The sequence below is a fragment of the Arachis hypogaea genome, chromosome 2 (genome assembly GCF_003086295.3).
Source record: "Arachis hypogaea cultivar Tifrunner chromosome 2, arahy.Tifrunner.gnm2.J5K5, whole genome shotgun sequence".
NCBI classification, from domain to species: Eukaryota; Viridiplantae; Streptophyta; class Magnoliopsida; order Fabales; family Fabaceae; genus Arachis; species Arachis hypogaea.
In genome coordinates this window covers 61,562,914-61,582,789 of record NC_092037.1, presented here as the reverse complement: position 1 = coordinate 61,582,789, position 19,876 = coordinate 61,562,914, and positions in this window count along the sequence as shown.

Below are 19,876 nucleotides of genomic sequence, written 5' to 3'. Positions count from 1 at the left end.
GGGTCGTTCTCCCTAGGAATTACAATAAAGTGTCTTGTTATTGGTTTGAGTTGTTTTGGGGTTTTGATAAGAGGCATGAAAGTAAATGGCAATGAAAATAAACTAACAACTATAAAAGGCTCTTGGCAAGGTATGAAAATTAGATGTTCTATCCTAGTTATCCTTCTCAATTGTGATGAGAATTGTCCATTGCTACCACTTAGTCAACCCTTACTAAATAAAGGAAAGTCAAGTGGATGAATTGACTTGAGCCACAAGTCCTAGCCAACTCCCAAGGAAAGACTAGCTTTAGTGCACTCCAAACCAATTAGCAATCTCTCCAATTACCAATCAACAAAGGAATTAGATAACTCAAGTGTCACTCATTACTCTACCTAGGCCAAGAGGAACAAAATCTATACTATATCTAGAAGAGGCATTTCAACAAACACATAAAAGTCAATAAAAGTAAACAACATAAATTGCAAGAATTAAAGAGAAATCTAACTACAAAGGCAAGAGATCAACAATAGAAAAGCAAGGAAGAACAATTATTATGAATTACCTCTTATTGAATTGAAAGAAAATAGAAGGAACAATAGTAGATCTACAACAAAATATAAGAACAACATAAAGGAAATTACAATAAAAGAATGGAAGAAGGATGAATGTAACAACAAGGAATTGAGAAGATAGAAGTAGAAGATGAATTAAAATCTATATCTAATAACTAAACCTAATCCTAATCCTAGAGAGAAGTGAGAGCTTCTCTCTCTAGAAACTAACTCTAACTACTAATCTAAGCTGAACTAAACTAATGGTTAAAAGTTTTTTTTATTCCTCTTCAATACTTGGCTTAAATAACATCAGAAATGAGTTGGATTGGGCCCACAAGGCTCCTAAAACCGCTGGGGACGATTTCATTAAAGTGGGCCACAGACAGAATCGGCGCGCGCGCGCAAAGTGCGCGTGCGCGCCCCTGAACGCGAAGCAACATATGGCAAAATTTATATCATTTCGAAGCCCCGGATGTTAGCTTTCTAACCCAACTGGAACCACATCATTTGGACCTCTGTAGCTCAAGTTATGGCCGTTTAAGTGCGAAGAGGTCAGGCTTGACAGCTTTTTGGTTCCATCATTTCTTCATGAGTTCTCCAACTTTACATGCTTTTTCTTCATTCTCTTGATCCAAACTTTGCCTCCTAAATCTGAAATCACTTAACAAACATATCAAGGCATCTAATAGAGTCAAGGTGAATTAAATTTATCTATTTTGAGTCCTAAAAAGCATGTTTTCACTCTTAAGCACAATTAAAGGAGAAGTTATAAAACCATGCTATTTCAATGGATAAATGTGGGTAAAAGGTCATAAAATCTCTTAAAATCAATACAATATAAACCATCAAAACGGGGTTTGTCAACCTCCCCACACTTAAACCAAGCATGTCCTCATGCTTAAACCAAGAATGAAGTAAGGGTATGGCATTTATTCAATGGAAACTAACTAAATGCAATCTACCTACATGAAACTATCTCAATAAATGCAATTGCTTGGTCAAAATAAATCAATTCCCAAGAAGCATATATGCACAAGGGCTAAGAACTAGCAAGTCTAATCCACAATTGAATTGAGTTATTAAATATTTTTACAAACTTGCATGAAAGGAGATGATCATAGGTGGAAACATGTAATTGAGCATCAAACCCTCACCGGATGTATTTGCACTCTATTCACTCAAGTGTTTAGGGTTGCTTCTCTCAATTCTCTCCTAATCATGTTTTTCAAGATTTGTTCTTCTTCTAACAATCAACAAATATTTCATGCATGCATACATATATCATGAGGTCTTTTCTTTGGTTGTAATGGGGCTAGGGTCAAGGTAGGATGCATATTTGGTCAAGTGAGCTTGAAATTTGAATCTTTGATAAGCTTAGACTTCCCACCTAACCTATGACATCCTATACAATTTCAAAGCTAACCTAACTACCCATTTCTCACTTTTTCACATACTCATGCAATTTCTTTTCATTTCACAACACTCATGCATTGATTTTATTGAGCTTCACTTTGGGGCATTTTGTCCATTTTTTTATTATTTTTCTTCTTTTTCTTTCTTTTTCTATTTTTTTCTTTTCCATATTATTTTTTTTCTTTTTCTTTTTCTCATTTTCCTTTTTTTTTTCTATATACAAGAACATCAATGCGTAAGGTTTTACATTTGATCAATATATGAGTATGTACCAAATTCCCAATATTTACACTAATAATACAAAACTACCCTTTTATTCACCCAATGTCCCAAGATTCCCACACTTGAATGATACTCACACACACTTGCCTAAGCTAATTAAAGATCCAAATTAAGGACATTTATTGTTTTCCGCTTTAGGCTTGTAATGTGCTAAAATTAAGAACAAGTAGGTTAATCGTAGGCTCAAATTGGCTAACAAAGGAATATAAAAGGTAAGGCTATTTGGGTAAGTGAGTTAAATGAAATGATGGCCTCAATCATATAAATGCATGAATACACAAAATAATGGACATAAAGAATCAAACAAATCAAAGATCACAATCATAGAAAGAGAATAATGCACACAAGAAGGAAAAATAAGTGGTTATAAGATGTAACCACACCATTAGGCTCAAATCTCACTTGCTTGTGTTCTTAGCTCAAAACATGATCCATAATATATGTAATTCAAGCAAGTTTTATGAAAAAGTTTTCACTCAAATCAATTGGTGCCCTATAGATAGAATTCTTTGAAAAATTTCATTATTTTGACTAAGCTTATTGTGTATATATATGCAAAAATTAAGAGAATGCAAGTAAAAATCCTAAAAACCTAAAATGAAATGCAAAAGTGTTGGGATTAGAAATTTGTCACCCAAAATCGCCGACCGGTCGGACGACCTCCCCACACTTAAAAGTTTGCACCGTCCTCGGTGCACTCAAAGATGAGGAATGGGGGTACAGCGACTCTCCGGATTGCTACGTGTTCTTAGACTTGCTTCCATTATTACTTGTGGTGCATTCGTCATGAAAAGCGAAAATATAACACCATAAGAGGAGAAGATATAAAAGCAAGGAAGCATACATTGTTGGAATGAGGTAAATCACTAGAAATGAGTGAGTGAATTAGTGTGACATTAGTGACAAGTAGGTGTGTGAATTCTAAATTGCGCGGTTTAGAACACACATTAGCCTAAAAGTTATGTCACAAAAGAAGCATGCACTTCACTTATTCTAGTGTGCTTGAGATGCTTTAAGTAAACTTGTAAGGTAAAACAAGCATTAAAGAAGCATGAAAGCATTCAAGTTAAAGCCTATAGATGCATATGATCATAAAACACAATGCATTAAGGTAAATGCACAACATCATCTATCAAGAGGTTGCCTAATCAAGGAAAAGGATTCAAATCACATGATGGCTAGCTACAACATGCAATTCAAAAGAGTTATAAGCTCGAAGGCAATTCTCATCACTTGGTATTTTCAAAAGGTAAGCATGAAAAACTCAAACCAAGTAGCAAAATATAACCGCAATCATAGAATCCAACAAATATATCTAAAAACATTCATGCTAAAATAGCATGTAGGCAATAAGGGGCAGCAATGTATAGTAAACAAAGTCAATAATCCAACACTTATAATGAAAAGAGAGAAAATAAAATGAAAACTAACTAATTAACCAACTAAAATAAATGGTTATCCATGGTGTTAGGAAGTGTTGGATGAGGGATTGGAGGAGGGAAGAAGAAAGGAGAAGGAAAAGAAATGGAAAGAGGAGAAGAAAAGAAATGGATGGAAGAAAGGGCATCCACGCGCACGCACGCATGACGCGCGCGCGTCGATGGCTTATTTCGAGAGTGGCGCATACGCGTCATGTGCGCGAGTGCGCAAATAGGTTTGTGCCTCAGGACCAATTTCCGCACAGTGCAGGCCTAACTCTCGGGTCAAGGTATGGAAGGTGAAACTTCTCAATCCACGCGTACGCGTGCATGGCGCGCTCGCGTGGATGGTCCAAAATGCTTGATGCATGCGTACGCACGCAGTGCGCGTACGCGTGGATGGTGCTCTGTTTTTTCAAAAATTTTTGCTATGTTTTTGCACCACTCCAAGCATTCCAAACCTCCAAACAGCTACCAAAATACCATAAAACCTTATTTAACATACTAAACTACCAATTAGACTCATTAAAACAATCAAAACAAGAAATTAAACTAATTCTACCAATATGTACAAAAGAGAAAATGAAAGGATTTTATCATGGTGGCGTGTCTCCCACCTAGCACTTTTGTTTATTGTCCTTAAGTTGGACTTATGGGGAGCTCCTCTCAAGGTGGCTTGTGCTTGTACACATCTTGGAACTTCCACCAATGCTTGAATCTCCATTGTGCCCCAAGATTTCCTATGGGTTGAGCCAAGTGTTGATGGAGTTCTTCACAAGCTTGGAGCTCCCAAAGTTGATCCTCTTCTTGTAATCCGGGATCCCACACTTTGTTTTCACACCCGTCTTGAGGTTGATCATCATTATTAGTCCAACCGGGTGGTGAGTAAGGTGAATTCTCTATACAGTGGCCAACAATCCTCCTAGACCCATCTATTTGAGCACTACTCCAACCTTTATATCTCATGTTTGATGCATCAACCATAATGAGCCTTGATTTGCAACGCCCACCACAAAACCTTTTTCGCTTACGCTTCATCCCACAAACTTCCCTAAGTTGGCCATCCGTTTCAAGCAAACCATATTCAAGTGGGATAATAAAGCTAATAGAAATGAATTTCACCCACTCAAATGAAGGTGTATATGGCAACCTAGGCAAAGATGCTTCCAAGGATCTTGACAAAGCATAACCAACCCTCATTCTTCTATCTCTAGGGATTTCCACCTCTTCACAAGATCTCTTAATCTTAATCCTTTGTTCAACAATTTTATCAAAACCTTTTCCCTTACTCAAATCATAATAGGGAGGGTGAGAAAAATTTACCTCCTCAACGCTTTCAAATCCAACGGGAGAAGGTTCTTCATGCTCAAAGGATTCTTCACCACTAAGACTTGATGCTTGATCTTCATCACCAAGGGAACTCAATCCTTGCTCTATCCCATCCAAGTCTTCATATGGAGTATGCCTTGGAAGGTGTGCACTTTCCTCCCTAGCATCAATTTCAATCATCTTGGAGGGGTTTTCTTCAACTCTATGTTCCCATGGAGGCTCCACATCTCCTAAGTCTTCTACCACTTCTTCCTTGTCTTCAACAATTAAAGCTTCCTCCAATTGTTCCAATACAAAGCAACTTCCTTCATTTCCCACCGGAGTTTCCAATCTCTCCTTCATGCTATGCTCTTCTTGAGCCATGGGAGTTCCTTGAGTGTTCAAGCGTTGGGAGGCTAATTGATTTGTTACCGCATCCAAGGCGGCCATAAAATTTTGCACATCCCTTTTCATCTCTTCTTGCCTTTGAACAAGAACACCAAGGGTTTCATCCATTAGAGGTTGGGGTGGGTGGAAGGGTTCCTCATTTTGGGGAAAGGATTCATAGTAGAAAGATGGTTCTTCTTGGTAGAGTTGTAGTGGTTCAATGTTTTCCATTCTTTCCACTTGTTGCACAACACACTCCATGGTTGCTTGAAATTGATCCAATGCTTCCTTGAGATGATCCCTTGACTCTTGTTCCGCTTGGATATCATGAGTAGGACCATAGGGCTCTTGGATTGAAGGACATGAGTATTCTTCCATGGGAGGTTGTGATGGAAAGTAGTATTCATCTTGTGGTTGAAAATTTTCATATATTGGAGGTGGTTCATCTCGGTAATAATATGGAGGGGGTGGCTCTTGAAAATGTTGATGTTGGAATTGTGGTGGATCTATGTGTGGTTCATATGGCTCATATGGTTGTTGGTAAGATGGATATAGGTTGGGGTCATGTGAAGGTGTTTGGTTAGAAGGGGCTTGTGAGTGTGGTTGAGGTTCATGTTGAGGATATGATTCATAGGCATATGGTGGTGGTTCTTGAAAATCACAAGTGGATTCACCATAGCCATTGGATTGATATGCATCATAGAATGACTCTTCTTCATAGTGCATTGGTGGAGGTTGTTGCCAAGAGGATTGATCATATGCATATGGCTCCTCCCACCTTTGATTGTTCCATCCTTGATACACATCTTCATTGTAATCTCCACTTCCTACAACATAGTTGTAATCACACTCATAGCCAAAATGAGAATTCATGGTGAAAAGAGAAAATAAAAACAAAAACTACTAAGAAATAATGAAACAAAGTCCTAACTAGCAAGCAATCCAAAAAAAATCAAGCTATTCACAATATTCACATATATACAATAACCAATAACATAACACCATTGCAATTCCCCGGCAACGGTGCCATTTTGATGATCGAATTTTTGACGGTTTAGAATTTCTCAAATAAAATCTCGTCGAAGTATAGTTTCTAAACCAAGCAATAATCCTTTCATTCAAAAAGTTGTTTGTCACTAAAACAAACCCCTAAAATTTATAAACCGAAGTATTCAAACCTCGGGTCGTTCTCCCTAGGAATTACAATAAAGTGTCTTGTTATTGGTTTGAGTTGTTTTGGGGTTTTGATAAGAGGCATGAAAGTAAATGGCAATGAAAATAAACTAACAACTATAAAAGGCTCTTGGCAAGGTATGAAAACTAGAAGTTATATCCTAGTTATCCTTCTCAATTGTGATGAGAATTGTCCATTGCTACCACTTAGTCAACCCTTACTAAATAAAGGAAAGTCAAGTGGATGAATTGACTTGAGCCACAAGTCCTAGCCAACTCCCAAGGAAAGACTAGCTTTAGTGCACTCCAAACCAATTAGCAATCTCTCTAATTACCAATCAACAAAGGAATTAGATAACTCAAGTGTCACTCATTACTCTACCTAAGGAGAATTGAGTTCCAACATGGGACAACTAAGGGTGGAGCACCAAGAACATTCCATCCTCCTCCATGAAATTAAAGAAGATCATAGAATCATGAGAGAGGAGCAACAAAGGTAAGGAAGAGACATTGAGGAGCTCAAGCACTCCATAAGATCTTCAAGAGGAAGAACAAGCCGCCATAAAAAAGGTGGACCCGTTCTTTAATCTCCTTGTTCTTTATTTTCTATTTTTCGAATTTTTATGCTTATGTTTATCTATGTTTGTGTCTTATTACATGATCATTAGTATCTTAGTGTCTATGCCTTAAAGCTATGAATGTTCTATGAATCCATCACCTTTCTTAAAATGAAAAATGTTTTTATTACAAAAGAACAAGAAGTACAGGATTTCGAATTTATCTCTGAAACTAGTGAATTAGTTTGATATGGTGACAATACTTTTTATTTTCTGAATGAATGCTTGAACAGTGCATATGTCTTTTGAATTTGTTGTTTAAAGAATGTTAAATTTGTTGGCTCTTGAAAGAATGATGGAAAAGGAGAAATGTTGTTGAGGATCTAAAAATTCATCAAATTGATTCTTGAAGCAAGAAAAAGCAAAAAAAAAAGAGAAGAAAAAGCAAGCAGAAAAAGCCAATAGCCCTTTAAACCAAAAGGCAAGGGTAGAAATAAAAAGTGATCCAAGGCAAAAAGAGTGTGCTTAAGAACCCTGGACACCTCTAATTGGGGACTCTAGCAAAGCTGAGTCACAATCTAAAAAGGTTCACCCAGTTATGTGTCTGTGGCATGTATGTATCCGGTGGTAATACTGGAAGACATAGTGCTTTGGGCCACAGCCAAGACTCATAAAGTAGCTATGTTCAAGAATCATCATACTTAACTAGGAGAATCAATAACACTATCTGAATTCTGAGTTCCTATGGAGGCCAATCATTCTAAACTTCAAAGGATAAAGTGAAATGCCAAAACTGTTCAGAAGCAAAAAGCTACTAGTCCCGCTCATCTAATTGCAGCCAAGTTTCTTTGATATTTTGGAATCTATAGTATATTCTCTTCTTTTTATTCTATTTTGATTTTCAGTTGCTTGGGGACAAGCAACAATTTAAGTTTGGTGTTGTGATGAGCGGATAATTTATATGCTTTTTGGCATTGTTTTTAGTATGTTTTTAGTATATTTTTGTTAGTTTTTATTACATTTTTATTAGTTTTTAGTTAAAATTCACTTTTGTGTGTTTTTCTGTGATTTTAGGTATTTTCTGGCTGAAATTGAGGGACCTGAGCAAAAATCTGATTCAGAGGCTGAAAAGGACTGCAGATGCTGTTGGATTCTGACCTCCCTGCACTCAAAGTGGTTTTTTGGAGCCACAGAAGCCCAATTGGCGCTCTCTCAATTGCGTTGGAAAGTAGACATCCTGGGCTTTCCAGCAATGTATAATAGTCCATACTTTGCCTGAGATTTGATGGCCCAAACCGGCGTTGCAAATCAGCTTCAGAATCCCCGGTGTTTAACGCCGGAACTGGCACAAAAATTGGAGTTAAACGCCCAAACTGGCATAAAAGCACACACCAAGTGGACCCCGAAAGTAGATTTTTGTGTCATTTACTCATTTCTATATACCCGAGGTTACTAGTTCACTATTAATAGGACCTTTTGACATTGTATCTCTACCTCATGACATTACACGTTTCTTATTGTATCTTCGACGGCATGAGTCTCTAAACCCCATGGTTGGGGGTGAGGAGCTCTGCTGTGTCTTGATGGATTAATGCAATTACTATTGTTTTTCATTCAATCACGCTTGCTTCTATTCTAAGATATCACTTGCTCCTAAACTTGATGAATGTGATGATCCGTGACACTCATCATCATTCTCACCTATGAACGTGTGCCTGACAACCACCTCCGTTCTACCTTAGATTGAGTAGATATCTCTTGGATTCCTTAATCAGAATCTTTGTGGTATAAGCTAGAATTGATGGTGGCATTCAAGAGGATCCGGAAGGTCTAAACCTTGTCTGTGGTATTCTGAGTAGGATTCAAGGATTGAATGACTGTGATGAGCTTCAAACTCCTGAGGGCTGGGCGTTAGTGACAGACGCAAAAGAATCACTGGATTCTATTCCAACCCGATTGAGAACCGATAGATGATTAGCCGTGCTGTGACAGAGCGTGTTGAACATTTTCACTTAGAGGATGGGAGGTAGCCATTGACAACGGTGAAACCCTACATACAGCTTGCCATGGAAGGAGTCTTGCGTGCATGAAGAAGAAGACAGTAGGAAAGCAGAGATTCAGAAGATAGAGCATCTCCAAAACCTCAACCTGTTCTCCATTACTGCAAAACAAGTACTTATTTCATGTTCTTTTACTTTTCACAATTAAATCTGATAATTATTGATATCCTGACTAAGAGTTACAAGATAACCATAGCTTGCTTCAAGCCGACAATCTCCGTGGGATCGACCCTTACTCACGTAAGGTATTACTTGGACGACTCAGTGCACTTGCTGGTTAGTTGTGCGGAACTGCAAAAGTGTGATTGCAATTTTGTGCACCAACTGGGCATTAGTGACAGACGCAAAAGAATCAATGGATTCTATTCGAACCTGATTGAGAACCGACAGATGATTAGCCGTACTGTGACAGAGCGCGTTGAATATTTTCACTGAGAGTTCGGGATTGTAGCCACTGACAACGGTGATGCCCAACATACAGCTTGCCATGGAAAGGAGTAAGAAGGATTGGATGAAGACAGTAGAAAAGCAGAGAGACGGAAGGGACAAAACATCTCCATACGCTTATCTTAAATTCTCACCAATGAATTACATAAGTATCTCTATCTTTATTTTATGCTTTATCCATAAATCATCTATAACCATTTGAATCTGCCTGACTGAGATTTACAAGATGACCATAGCTTGCTTCATATCAACAATCTCCGTGGGATCGACCCTTACTCACGTAAGGTTTATTACTTGGACGGCCCAGTGCACTTGCTGGTTAGTTGTGTGAAGTTGGGATAAAGAGTTGAGATTGCAATTGAGCGTACCATGTTGATGGCACCATTGATGATCACAATTTCGTGCACCAGCCGTCAAAAGGTACAAAGTTCAGATCTAAAAATGTCATGAGGTTGATGATTAAACCTTGCTCGATGGTCTAGATTTCCTTCTTATAGAAATAAGAACTACTTCGTTGTAAGCATAGCTCCAAACCATCAGACAATTCTCACATAAAAAATTTGAGTTGTCACGAGTAACAAATCCCAAATGAAAATTAATCGGAGTATTTAGACTTTGGGTCGTCTCTCTAGGAATCACAATGAAACGCTTGGTTATTGGCTATAGGGTGTGTTTTTGGGGTTTTTGGAATGATACACATAAAAGTAATTAATAACAGAGATCAAATGACAAAGGGGTCTTGCCAAGGGTTGGTTGTCAAGGATCTCTATCATAATTACTAACCACAACATGAGAATTGGCAAGGATCAACCTCATTAAGTCATCCTCTAACTCATAAAGGAAAGTCAAATGAGCTATGTCAATCCAAGACCATAAGTCCTAATTCCTTACTAATTCAATTAGTTAGAATTAGAGTTAACGGCTCCCAATCATCAATCACTTGGACATTAGCAACTCAAGAGTTCCTAAGTTACCTTCCCAAGTCAAGAACATAAAATTCTATTCTAACATCCTTCCAAGCATTTTGTCAAACACTTGGAAGGCATAAAAGGAAGATACAACAATTAACAAAAATTGGTTAAATCTAATGAATAATAATTATAAAGAAAATGAGATCACAACTCAATTCAGCAACAAAAGAACATCACACATTAAATTGTAATTAAGAAAAGATCCAAACCCAACAAGAATTTATCATCACAAAAGATAACAAAAAGGAAAGTTACCATGAGAACTAAGAATAATCAAGGCTAGAAACAAGAATTTGTAGATAAAAACAAGAGAATAACATGAAATCAGAACTAGATTAAAGTGAAATTAACCTAATCTATCCTAATTTTAGAGAGAAAATGGAGCTTCTCTCTCTAGAAACTACACTACATGATGCTAATACTAACTAATGTTCTTCCTTCTTCGTTCTTTTCTTTCTTGGGCTTCAATTCTGCATGAAATACACTCAGAAACAAGCTGGAATTGGGCCTAGGTGGCCCAGAAATCTCCCCCAGCGATTTACCTTTAAGTGAGTCACGTGCGAGCATCGGCGCGTACGCACGCTTTGCGCTTAAGCGTCGATTGGCAAATCCTTCATCTGCACGGACGCGTCATGTTCGCGTGTGCGTGCCTACATGAACCTCTTCTGCGTGTGCTCGCCTTGTGCGCGTGCGCACCGCTTTGATGCAATTCCAATCTTTGTTTCTTCATGCATTCTCCACCTTGTATGCGTTTCTCCTCATTTCTTCCATCCAATACTTGCCTTATGATCCTGAAATCACTCAACAAACACATCAAGGCATCGAATGGAATTAAAGTGAATTAAAATCACCAATTTAAGGCCTAAAAAGCATGTTTTTACATTTAAGCACAATTCAAAGGAGAATTACAAAACCATGCTATTTCATTGAATAAATGTGAAAAAAGGCGATAAAATTCCCAAAAATAAGCACAAGATAAATCATGAAATTAGGGTTTATCAAGCCTCCCCACACTTAAACTAAGCATGTCCTCATGCTGAAATCGAGAAAGAAGCAAGGGGTGTTAATGTTTATTGAATGAAAACTAGCTAAGTGAATTCTATCTAAATGCAATCTACCTATATAGATGCATTGGCTTAGTCAAAATGAATCAATCTCCAAGAATCTACATGCAAGTGCAGTAATAATCAAAGCAAACCCACAATTGAATTGAAGCATTAAAAGATTTCACAAACTTGCAAGAAATGATGATTACAGGTGGAGGCATGTAATTGAGCGATCGAACCCTCACCGGATGTGTATCCGCTCTATGCGCTCAAGTGTATAGGGTTGATTCGCTCGATTCTCTCCTAATCATGCTTTCCAAGATTTATTTTTTGTTAACAATCAACAATTACTCCATGCGTGTATACAAATATCATGAGGACTTTCCATAGGTTGTAATGGGGCTAGGGTCAAGGTAGGATGCATATGGTTAAGTGAGCGTGAAATTTAAATCTTTGATTAACTTAAACTTCCCACCTAGCCTATGACAACTTATACAATTTCTAAACAAACCTAACTACCCATTCTTCACTTTTTCACACACTCATGCATTCTCTTTTCGATCCCCACCCATATGCATTGACTCTCATTGAGTTTTACTTGGGCCATTTTGTCCCCTTCTTATTGCTTTTCTTTTTCTTTCTTTTATATATATATATATATATTATTTTTATTTTATTTTTTTATAATAATAAAGTATATACAAAGTATCAATGCATATGGTTTTACATTCAGTGCATGAGTATGTACCCAATTTCCCAAAATATTGACAAAAATACAAAAATACACTTTCATCCCAACCAATGTTTCCAACTCTCCCAAACTTGAATGATAAGCACTCTCACTAGCCTAAGCTAATCAAAGATCCAAATAAGGACATTTATTATTTTTCGCTTTAGGCTTGTAATGTGCTAAAATTAAGAACAAATGGGTTAAGCATAGGCTCAAGATTGGTTAACAATGGAAGATAAAAGGTAGGCTATTTGGGTAAGTGAGCTAATTGAAACGATGGTCTCAATCATATAAATGCATGTATACACAAAATAATGGACATATAGAATCAAACAAATCAAAGATTACAATCATAGAAAGAGAATAATGCACACAAGAATGAAAATAAGTGGCTATATGATGTAACCACACAATTAGGCTCAAATCTCACATGCCTGTGTTCTTAGCTCAAAAACATGATCCACAATTGTATAATTCAAGCAAGTTCTAAAAAAATATTTTCAATCAATTGGGGTGGTGCCCTAAAAATGAATTTCTTGAAAATTTTCATCATACTGACTAAGCTTATTTTCAGTGCAATATTTCCTAGTCTATCCCTTTTTTAATCAAAGCACGAATCTTATATAGAAAGGGTTAACTAGGGTTTAACAATCCAAATATTTTTCTAATCACAATCAAAGCCTAGATGCAAAACACACATATATATATATATATATATCCTTTTAGTGTGCGTCAACCAAAATAAAGGTATCAAAAATAGCAAATATGTACAGTAGTCCCAAAATGATCTAAAATGTAAAGTACGGAATAAAACAAAATAAAGTGGCAGAGGATATAAATAGAAGTCTAAAAGTTCACCACATAAGAGCAAACACCGGTCACAAACGGTGACCTCCCCACACTTAGAATCAAGCATCGTCCTCGATGCTACTGTTGAAGCTCGGGATGAGGGTAAACAACTGCGCCGGGCTGTGGCTCATGCTCAGGCCGTGGAACTGGCGGTGGTGCTGGCTATGAATTCTCAGTAGGCTGCTGAGTCTCAGTAGTAGTTTGTACCTCTGGTGGTGCGTCCTACTAAATTGGCTCCTCGCCATGCTCCTTCTCCTGATCCTGCTCATCTGAGGTGGGAGAGTCTGGAAGCGGAGAGAGCTCAATGCCCTGTGATGCAAATGCCCGGTCTAAGCGGTCAATACGTCTCATAAGGCGACGCTCGAGGCGCTCCAAGAAATGGAGTAAGCGCTGCACCAATAGGTATGTCGGCTCAGGTGCTGGTGGTAGTGGTAAGGATACGGTGGCGGCCGAGGAAGAGGGGGCTGCTGCTATGGAGGGTGAAGGTCCAGCTGCCTCCACAGTCACTCTAGCTCGAGAACGGCCTCTAGGTGGTGGTCTCTCGTGCACCCAGCCACCCCAAGGAATAGTGACCTCCTTGTCATCATCATCCAAGGGTGGTGGTGTCTCATCATCATCCCTCCACTGAACATCAACTAACTCAGCCATGCTGGTGACCAGAGTGAGAAATAGAAGTAAGACACGGATATGTGCTCGCCATATACTCTGTTAGATCAAACGGGAAGTACACCTCTTTGCCCTCCATGACACAACCGATCAAAATTAACATGTCCATCGGGATCTCAGAGAAATGTGTGGTGGGCAAGATATAGGTGGCAAATATCATCTGCCAGGTCTTAGCTTCTCTAGACAAATGAGCAAACATCATCCCCTTGGGCTTCTTGTTGTCCGAATCCATCACCCATGGAGTTTCTGGTGTGGCAATCATGTGCTTAAGCACCTCATAGTCGAAGGTCATGTAGTTGATAGCAATATCTGTCTGCTGATATGCGCAAGCATCATCAGTAATGTGTTGGCACTGCAGTGCCTCTTCGATGGTAGCCTTAGTAATCATAATCTCTCTATCCCTCAGCTGAACCGAATCGAGATTGGCACGGAAGAAGTTGCAGTAGAACTCCTTGACCCATGAGATATTTATCCTCCCTAGATCCCTATCAACAAAATTCAAACCCAACTCTAGAATGCGGCCATTGACGGCATGCCTTACATCATTTGGAAGCACCAACCTCTTCTCAATATTCAGATTTTTCTTCCGGTATTTGGGGAAGCGAAGCTCACAGTAGAGGTTGGGGAATTTTAGTGAGTCAGTGGACGAAAGCAGCTGATTTTCCTTATCTGTCTCATTTAGTGGATTTTTAGCATAATTAGCATATGGGGACGGGATAGAGATTTTAGAGTGCTTTCTTTTTCTTAGAAGGAGTGGCTATGGCTTTCCCTTTGTTTGACATCCTGAAAAATAGAATTTACATAATATAAGAAGCTAGCCAAATAATCAATAAGCACTCATAACAATGCATATTCAGAAAGTGAGCAAATAAGATAGAAATCTTTGAAAGCAACAAGGTTCAGAATTCAAAAAAATCTTCAAACCAAGAATTCAAACCACAATTGCACATTACTTGATCATTAAGCCTAAGAAACACCATATCCAAAAGAATGATCAAAAGACTAAGTCAAAAACCAAAAGAGAAGTTAGTCGGTTAAACAAGTTAGAGCTAGAAATCAGTTTGGAAGTCAGTGATATGGTGGCTACCGACTTAATTCAAAAGATATGTATATAGTAGGGATGTAAGCATGTTCACAATCACGAAAAACATCAAGTCATTGATGATGAAATATGATGTCACTAAAAAGATAACTCACGAGAAAACAAGTCATCAATCAATGTAGATTACAAGAATTACATGAATTGGTGTTGGTGTGATCAAAATGTCAAAGAATGAATCAATCAAGAAATATTCAACACCCAATTCGATGAGCCATGAAAGTCACAAAGATTGAGATAAGATTTGAAAAATTCATATGCCATGTGACCAAGGGTAATATGGGCATGAAGGGTTCGAATCATAGCGGTCACATGGGTAGAAGAAATAATCAATCTTGTGGAGCAAGCAAATAAGCTCAATTTCAAATGAAAATCAAGTTACTGGTCAATCTGAAAATTCATTAGAATCATTCAATGCATATAAGCAATCTAGCATAAATATAAGCAAAGAATATGAGAATCATGACCAAACTTATTTTTGAACAATTTCCAAAACCATTTAGGTAACAAAATCCTTTTGATACAAAAATCATCAAATAGAAGTTGTTACAACAAGTGAGTGTAATTCATGGTGTATGGTTAGGAAAAAAAATTCGGCAGCAATTCGGCAGTAAGTTGGCTATTTCCCAAATTCAAACAGTCAAATTAACTTCCATATGAATGCATCAACAATGAAAAATGGAGAAGACCATATATAAATACATCGGAAGTAAGCAATTGAGCAATGAACTTGAATGAGCTACAAACAACCATCAGTAATGAACAGTGAAGCAACATGCAACATACAACATAAGCAGAGCAATGAAACAGAGCAGTTCCTCACAGCACAAAAATTCAAACATGTAATCACAAACGGAGCACTTATCAGACCTAGAATTCTCTAACCACATCCTAACTACCTAACAGCAGATATCTCTAAATATCCTAACAAACAAAATTATGTACTAACTAATCAAACTAACAAGAAGCTAAGAACAGAAATAAAATAGAGCAGAGGTAGGGTGGAACCTGGGAAGCAGAAATGGTTATGGAAAAGGGAAGGAAAGGGAAGCAGAAAGTGATCAGCAGAGTTACTGCCTCAGATGGTGGTGACGAGGAAGCTCATGCCGGCGACAATGGAGGTCGCGTCGGTCGGAGTTGTGGTCACCGTGAGAAAGGACAGACGAGTGAGAGGGAGAAGGAAACGGCGAGAAGGAGAGGAAGAAAAATAGAGGGGCGAGGCGGCGACGGTGGTGGTCGTGGGGTGGTTCGCCGGAGAGGGGTAACGGAGGTTGAGGATGGAACGTTGGAGAGGAAGAGCAGAGAGGGACGTTGGTGAAGAGGAGAGGGTTGCGCGAATGCGCTATTCCCTTCGCGAATTCAGGGTTAGTGATTTTTGAATCCGTGCGAGCGTGCATATTGCGCGTCCGCGTAGGTGGGTTGGGCTAGAGGCACAAGGAGGCCCAGAGTTGGCACAACTCTCAGGTTCTTGGCCTGGGTGATGCTGAGACGCATCGACGTGCGCGCGCTGTGCGCATGCGCGTGGATGGCTTGAGCCTATGGAATGGGCGCGGAGGCGTGAATTACGCTGACGCATGGGCAGAGAAACAGGAAGGGACGCGGACGCGTGCAGCGTGCGTCCACGTGGGTTGAGATACAGAGTTGGCCCAAAAGTGGCACAACTTTCTGGTCATTGGCTCAGAAAGTGCAGAATGCGATTCTACGCGCGCGCGCGCACTATGCTATAGCATGTAGAATCTCTCTTTCTTCTATTTCTCTTTCGTTTTTTTTTGGGAAGAGCTTAGTACCCTCTCAATCTCCTTCAAGGTCCTAAAGCAAGCTAAGATGTAAAATTGATACATAATTTGAAATAATGGGTATTTTTCAAATGAACTTAGAAAACTTGGAATCCAAGCAAAAAACTCAATTTCAAAGAATCATCCCATATTCAAGCATAGATTGTATAAAACACCTTAGCAATCAAAGCAAAATACAATTAGAAGGTAGAGAAACTATATACAATGGAACCCAATTCTTTCATTCGTTATATCTACAAGAGAATGGAAAGAGTTTACCATGGTGGGGTGTCTCCCACCAAGCACTTTTGGTTTAAGTCCTTAAGTTGGACATTTGGGAGGCTCCTTGTCAAGGCGGTTTATGCTTGTATCCATCCTTGAACCTCCAAGAGTGCTTGTCCTTTAGTCGGTTGTCAGGATTTCCAACCATGTTCACCAAGCTTTGGTGAGGTTCCTTCCAAGATATGAGCTCCCAAAATTGACTTCCAGCGTATGATCCAGGATCCCATATCTTATCTTCACACCCATCTTCTAGTTGATCGTCTCGGTTCCGTTCGGGTGATAAGAAAGTAGAATTCTCATGCGAGCACCAAACTATCCTCCTAGACCCATTCAATTGAGCATTACACCAATCCATGTTTTTCAGTTTCGAGTTTCCAACCATAATGAATCTAGACTTACAATGCCAACCACTAAATGTCCTCCTCTTACGCTTAATTCCACAGAGCGCCCTAAGTTGTCCATCCGTCTCAAGCAAACCATACTCAAGTGGAATAATGAAGCTGAGATTTAGAAGTTTTACCCACTCAAGCGAAGGATTGGATGACAAATTAGATGGAAGAGTTCCCAAAGATCGTGACAAAGCATGTTCTACTCCTGTCCATCCACTTTTAGAGGTTTCCACCACTTGATAAGATTCCTTAAGTCCAAGTTCTTCTTCACCAGTTTCTTCTGTCTCTTCCCCATCACTCAAATCATACAGAGGAGGTTGAGTGAAATCTATCTCATCGTCAATTCCAAGCATAGTGGGGAAGGATTCTTCAAACTCACAAGGATCATATGTTGATTCAGAATCATCATAGATAGGAGGGCTTGTTGCTTGGAACACTTCTTCCACTTCTTCATTGGAAAAGGGTTTAACAAGATCGTCAAGGGGACTAATCAATGCGGACAAAAAATCATTTATGATAAAATCCATTTCTTGATCAATTTCCTTCTGTTCCTTGTTTACTCCCGCAACATTACTCTTTTCTTTAGTATCCCTTTTACATTCCTTGAAAGAGGATTCTTCAACTTGAGATTCCTTTATGTACTCAACATATCCTAAACATCCAACCGCTACTTCCTTTGGTCCAATCATTCTACCTTCTCCTCTTGTTGTACTTCGTGCTTCGGTTCCTCTTCTTTGCCTTGGAATTTCAGATTCATTTCCTCACTAAGCTCCTTGGTTGCTTCTCCATATTCAACAATGAGAATGCCTTGGTCGCACAAGCTTAGGCAGAATGAGATCATGTCACCAATGGTTTCTGTTCATACCCTGACCGAGCTCCCCAACTCGGCAAAGTTCAAAGGAGGTCCGACCTCGCCCTAAGGCCCACGCCTAAAGGTCGGACCTCGGAACATAAAGCAAAGAAGGCCCATCAAAAGGAACGCAGCCCAAAACCTAAAGGCCGAAAAGGCCTAGAAAAGGCGGTTCCACAAAGATAAAGATAAGACTCCCAAAAGATAAGATAAGATAAGAATATCTTATCCAGGGAAAATCACGGCCAACTATTATAAATACACTGGAGCACCCAGGTATAACTCATACTCTAATTCTACTCAATATCTGCTTGGACCCATGCTAACTTAAGCATCGGAGTGTCATTGCAGGTACAACCACCAACCACTCTGCATATCAAGCTCGGGTCATCAATCCCCCCACCTCGGGCCTCTCCAAGACGACCGAGCTACACGTTTCAGGTAACCCCCGGAACATTGGCGCCGTTGCCGGGGACCTGGAAATCATCCCTCTACCATGGCAGACGACCCCTCCAACAACGACCACACTGCATCAGAACAAGAGGATGGAGTTGACACCGGAGAACGACCGGACAGCCCTCTATCACCACACACTCCAGGAGGAAACAAACAGAATCGCCCAAAGACATCACTCCTAGACAAAGATCCACAAAATCCCGATAAAGAAAAGAGCTCGGAAATTCTAGAAGCAGTCCGGGCACAACAAAACCGACTGAAACAACTCGAAGAAGACATAAAGAAGCAGAAAGAAACTAAACAAGATCTAAGACGGGAAGCTCGCAAACGCAGAGAATTAGAAGAAAAACTACGGAAAATAGAGGCCAACCTGAAAGACCGGACAAAACGCGGCACCACCCCTGAAGGCAACCATGATCCCTTCACGCAAGAGATCATGAAGGAGAAGGTACCGCGAAACTTTAAACCACCCGATATAGATCTCTACGACGGCACCACCGATCCAAGTCACCACCTCAGCAACTTCAGAAGCAGAATGTACCTGGTCGACGCCTCTGACGCGATTTGGTGCAAAGCCTTCCCTACCACTCTCACCAAGTCAGCCATGAAGTGGTTCGACAACCTGCCACCAAGATCAATCACCAGCTTTGAAGACCTAACCAAAAAATTCCTGACAAGGTTCTCTATTCAAAAGGACAAGACCAAACACGCCCCCAGTCTACTCGGAATCAAACAAGGTAACCAAGAAACTCTCCGAGAGTACATGGAGCGATTCAACAGAGCCTGCCTGGACATACAACACTTGCCCACTGAAGCAGCCATCATGGGACTAGCAAACGGCCTAAAGGAGGGACCATTTAGCCAATCCCTATCCAAACGATACCCGACCTCCTTATACGAGGTGCAGGAGCGAGCAGAAAAATATATCAACATGGAGGAAACCTCCCAATTAAGAGACTCTTCTAGGAAGGAATCAACCTACCCACTCCGAGATCGAGATCGGGAACAGAGGAAGAAGGAAGAAACCAACTCGGACAAGCCACGAAAGTACCACAGTTACACCCCCCTCCGAGTCTCCTTGGTAGACATCTACAGAGAAGTATGCCACACCGAAAAGATCCCACCACCTCGACCACTAAAACACAAGAGAGCAGGGAGAGATCAGTCCGAATACTGTGAATA